This window comes from Alosa pseudoharengus, unplaced genomic scaffold (genome assembly GCF_046254945.1).
Source record: "Alosa pseudoharengus isolate Yale_2024_CS ecotype anadromous, Long Island Sound unplaced genomic scaffold, YU_APseudo_1.1 YU_APseudo_1.1_scf_8, whole genome shotgun sequence".
NCBI lineage: Eukaryota > Metazoa > Chordata > Actinopteri > Clupeiformes > Clupeidae > Alosa > Alosa pseudoharengus.
In genome coordinates, this window is record NW_027468870.1 from 35,125,497 (window position 1) to 35,131,333 (window position 5,837).

Genomic DNA, 5,837 nt, shown 5'->3' on the forward strand with positions numbered 1-5,837 from the left:
TGACTTGGCGAGGCCGGGCACGTCACAGCTGCGTTGTCTGATCCGCACGGGACAGGATATGAGGCCCTCGCTGCACCCATCAGGATACCGAGAACTGAAGACGCCTCGGTGGGGTCACAGGATAAAGGTAGCCCGAAGGCAATGACAATGTCACTGGCTGATGTTCCGGGACAAGATTAGGACCAGTGATGCCAGTAACGCGTTACTTAGTAACGCGTTAGTCTATTTTGACCACTTTTTTCGGTAACGAGTAATCTAACGCGCTACTATTTACAAACCAGTAATCAGATTAAAGTTACTTATCTAAGTTACTGTGCGTTACTATTTTTGTAATTTTCCTTAGTAAAAACATATATTCTTTTCTTTCTTCTTGTCTTGGGGATTAATGTCATGTAGGCGATGCTCACGTTTTCAGCATGAGCACAATTCACGTGTAAAACCGCAGCGACACAAACGTAAACAACAATGGAGGGAGAGAGAGATGCACATTTCATCAGTCATTACTTTGAGTTTGTGTCAGCTAAACATGACAACATTAAGGTACATTGCACATACTAGCTAGACATCCCAAGTCTCCCGAAGTTTTGGGAGTCTCCCACATATTGATAGCGGCTTCCTGACGCCCGCAAATTACATAAAATCTCCCGGAACCTAGAGCGAACAAGATCACGCAAGCCAGACCGGATTCAAATCGCGTGTGTATATGAGTTTAACGCGCACACAACGGAGAGGGAGAGGGAGAGAGGAGTGGTGCGTTTGTGCCTGAAGCGCATCCAAGACAGAGAGCATCCTGGTCTGTTTTGCTAAATCAACCATTCAGTTTTCAGTGTAAGACGTGCTTATATCTCTTTTCTCCCAAACTTAATTAATCAGTTCAGTCAGTGTATCTATAAACAGGAGCGTCATGGCAGCGTCAGTGCCCCTCAAAAAGGACGATTTAAGACCCATTTCACATCAGACTACACAAAAGTGTACCCAATTGTCTCATAAGATTAAAACATAATGATAGTCTTGCACACTGCACTGTTTGTAACAGCGACTTTAGCATTGCTCACGGCGGGTTAAATGACTGAAAAAGACTTGTTGAGGTGAGTTTAACAAGTGTAATTTCATTTGCATATTACTCAGGCCTATTCAAGATGGCTAGTTGCCAAGGCTACATGAAAAAAAAAATCAACATATTTTACTATAACATCAATTTCTATCAATAGGCCTTCCTTATTTGGTGTACTTAGACATTATTGAACAAACATCTGAATTTCAGTATCTAAGTAGGTTAGGTTGGTATGTCTGCTATACATTGCTGACATTATTGTTAAAATGCACTTCCTGTATAGTGAGTATTGGCAAAACCGGTTATCATTTTTATGTTGAGGTGGTGGGGGTGTTGTCGGCAGCTGCTGAAAGTAACTAATAAAGTAACTTGTAATGTAACTTAGTTACTTTTAAAATCAAGTAATCAGTAAAGTAACTAAGTTACTTTTTAAAGGAGTAATCAGTAATCAGTAATCAGATTACTTTTTCAAGGTAACTGTGGCAACACTGATTAGGACACACACTCCCCTTGACACACTTAGCCACATTAGGGAGCTCCCTTTGTGTGCAGGACAGATGGGTAACAACCATGTAGTGGTGTCGCTGGGGCAGAATGGCTAGTGGGAAATGTCAATTCGTCGGCCTGATGAACCAAATTGATTGTCAGCTAAAGTGAACATTTTGAGAATCAGACCATAGCCTATAGTAACAAATGACTAAACCCACATACTTGTGTGTTTATAGTAAAATAAATAAATAACGATAACCACAAAGCAACTATAAATGTACAAACTCAAAGACATTTGCCCATAGCCTATGTCTGTTCCATGGTGTGGTTCATTAGTCGATGCAGAATGGGGGAGGGGCAGGGGTCAGGGCCTATCAGCTCATTTAAAATAGCTTTCATTTTTTAATACAGTGCACACTGCCCTGAAGATCACATGGCGAGAAGGCACACACTTAACAATGACAGGCAGCGAGAGATGGAGAGAAAAGGCCAGAGGGAAGGAGAGAGAGACAGAAACAGTCATTATTTCTTGAACTTGAAATCTTCCCCCCTTTTTTTCTTCCTTGCCATCCCATCACAGTTGCTATGAGTTTTCTGACACTTTTGACATCTAAAGCGTCTGCTCAGTTTTTTTTTTCTTCTTCTTTTCAGATCTGAGGCCATAATCCTGGACTCCACAGATCCCGTGGTAAGCCTTTGAACAGGAGCCCATACCTATCACTCTCACATGGAAGCCGGGTGGTTTATACTTTTGTTTTTGCGTTTTTTTGGTTTACATGCCCGACATCACCAGATCCATTTGGGTCAGTGTGCTAGTCCCTCTGTGTGCAGGGTTATTTGTGCTTATCAAGTGGAAGTTTTTTTTTTGCTCTTGTTGCTGTGGTCTGTGGCAGTCGCTTGAGTCGCTCGATCGAGAATGGCAGTGTCTCCAAGACGGCTTGTGTTTGTTTCTCACTCACTTGGAGTGCAATTCAATAATCAGCACGAGCTGAGGAAGGCGCGGAGGAGAGGCAGGGAGAAGAGAGGAGGTATAATTGGAAAAGGGAGGCTTTGGCGCTGCATCAGAGCCGCACAAGAGACCAAGGGTAGAGGCAGAGAGAGGGAGAGAAAGAGAGAGAGAGGGAGGGAGGGAGCCGGATGGGGGTCATCTCTCTCAAATGAACCAGAAATGAAGGGATGAGAGTGATGGGGACGGGGCGAAAGACATGGAGCCGAGAGAGGGTGGGGGGGGGTGTGGAGCCAAAGGGGAGGGTGAGGTTAATGGAATTGGAGAAGAGTAGGGGGTTAAAATGGCATGCGAACTGAAAATGGCCTTTCTAGTTGGTGAATCGATTCACCGTTTGTCTGTCTGAAAGCTTGCACAGCAGTTTGTGGGGGGTGGGTGGGTGGGCATGAGCCTTAGGGATCCTGGGGGTAGGGTGTACGCCAAAAAAAGTGGGCCAAATTCCTCGATGTCCCCTTGTTTCATTTTAACTTTATTTCATTACATGAAACTTCGCTGCCGCAGCCAGAGGTCTAAGCCACTTTAAACCCTGCGCTGTTCGAGTTCAATATTCAAGGGTATAGTTAGCATCGCGTGGCCTGGTTTGATTGTGCCATCCATTTATTTCTGATTCAGATGTGACATTCTCGGGGGTTAATGATAAGACATTTGCTTCCAGCTCCACTTTGCCAGTCATTTGCTGATGGGGTTGACACCGAGTGTAATTTGGTTCACTAATCACAAATGCATTCTGTACTGTATGGCAGACTGAAGTTTAATTAGTTTCTAATGGCTTTTACCTTAATAAAGCAACTAATGGGTCTTTATGTGTGTCTGTGAAGAGTATTAGAGAAAATAACAATGACAATGTCTGCTTTTAAGCCAATATATTTAAGCCCCCAGAACAGGTAGACTTTGAAGTATTTGGATGCAATTATTGCAGTGTAATGGCATATGTAAACAAAAACTGCAAATCATAAAAAGTAAACACTTTTAAGCTGTCGCAAACTTGATTCTTTCTGTTGTGTTACAATTATGTACTTGAGTTGATTAATATTAAAAACATTCACTGGAGCTGACTAATTCATGTGGACCAGTTGGAACGAACACAGTGATCTATTGACACACGGTGTTTGAAACGAGACCTATTAAATATGCCAAATAAATACAACTCCTCCACTGAACATTTCAAAGGGGCACACGTGGAGGGTAATTGCTAATTTCCAAGAATATGAACATTAATTAAAAGAGCACCAGGCTCACCGAAAAGTCCCCTGAGACATATTTACAAGCAACTAAAAAGACATTAATATAAAAAATAAAAAACACACACACATGCATTCCTTCTGGGCGTAAATAAGTTAAGAGTTATATCATTGGCATTTGGACAATTTAATTAGCAGATGATTGTCTGTGCCACATCACTGGGTGAGCTGGAATAAAGTGTTTGAGTTTGCATGTATACACAGACCCAGTCAGATGTCTCAGATCTGGTCCCAGATGTTGACTGTTGCAATATTAAAATGTCTTGTGTAAATGTCACCCAGTGAGAGAGTGCACATCGAGGGAGAGGAGACACTCCCCACCAATAACCCACAGTACTTGGCCTGGACTGTGTTTGTGGCTGGCATCTGGCTAATGCAGTATTCAGCACTGTCTCTAGCAAAGCATAAGGACACTGACACTGTCTGTCATTCCTCTACAAACACATAAACTCATACACACACACACACAAATGAAACATCTTTAGCTTTTGTGCAATGTTGGACTCTGTAGTAATTCCTCTGTCACTATAACATACATTCTTTATGACATGTAAGAACAACGCAAAGCCATAACATCTATGCAATGCTATGCAATATACTTTATCTTTATGCTTATATTTGTCACACTTTAAGGCTAGGGTAACAGTATTATTTGTTTTCAGTAGCATGGGAGAACATTTATCATTCCGACCATAAATTGAGAAGTATTGTGATATATCTTTTCAGTAGGCATCAAGTACCACTATAGGCATCTTTCTAAAGCAGTTTTACACAAATGGTCATGATGGCATATATACATATATTTTCTGTGCAAACTTATTGCACTTAGGCTACTTCATTTAAAAGTCAAATAACTCCAACACACACTTCCAGTTCAGTTCTACAATCTGTTTCTGTGAAGGTGGGCTTAACTGTACAACTATGGTCTCATTTCTATTTTCAAAGCATGCCTTTCCCTTTTCTTTTCGAGATGAAATGCAGACCAACCAGCGCAGGTAGAGTAATACCCTTTTATGTAGCCTACCTACACCTTTTAGGTTCCCTTCATCTAGGTAAGGTACCTGAAAGCAAAGAAATGCCTTATCCATCCCTTTGGGCCTCAAGTTCAAATGGACAACTCCACGTGAACACTGAAGTTGCCTAGGCGTCTTCCATGGAATGGGTCCTGTCATGTTTAGCTGCTTAATAATGGAGAGCGTTTTTGGAAAGCGCGGGATGAAAGTTTGATGAGGAGAAAAGGAAAGTGGAGGATCTGCTATGAAATCAACCTTGACGCACTTACTGACACTGGTAAGGCTGCACTACCTCTGTGAATTATTCAGCGGCCTTGTGGGGAAACACACTGTAAGACAAAGTCAGTATGTGTGACAGGTTAGCAGGCTCTCTCTCGCGGCCTAGTGTGCGGTGCAGCTGCGAGAGCGCGCGTGCGGTGGGGAGCCGGTTGTTGCGGTCTGGCAGGCAACGAGGATGTGAGCGACAGCCAGAGAGACGGTTCCACTGTCCGTAGCCCCGGCTGGTTAGGGACAATATTCCCGAAAGTCCATTTCCAACAAATTACACATTGGCTGTCTGTACGGCGAGCATATATGAAGACAAACCTTGGGTCACGACCAAGAGTGGGGATTGTAATTGATGGAATCGTTTTGATTTAGCTTTCGATCCATATCCATCTGTGTCATGCTCAATATATCACAATTTCCTATGCAAATGATTCCACTCAGAGCTCATTTTGATTAATGACATGATGGCAGTCACATCATGGCCAAGTAATCCAATGGCTTCCTCCTGCCTTTATTGTGCCAGACAAATCAAAACAGCTAAGCGCCACACTGACCCCTGGTGCCAATCAAGCTGAACTGCATGACTGTCGATATGAAGGAACCAAGGCAAGGCATTATACCAGCCAAGCTACAGCTATGATTCAAATGGCTGTACTACTGTAATAAAATGTTGAAGGCTAAAATACAGTATGACAAATTAATCGTGGATTTAAGATAAACCTAATTTTCTCACAATAAGAAAACAAATTGGGTAGTACATCGGCATA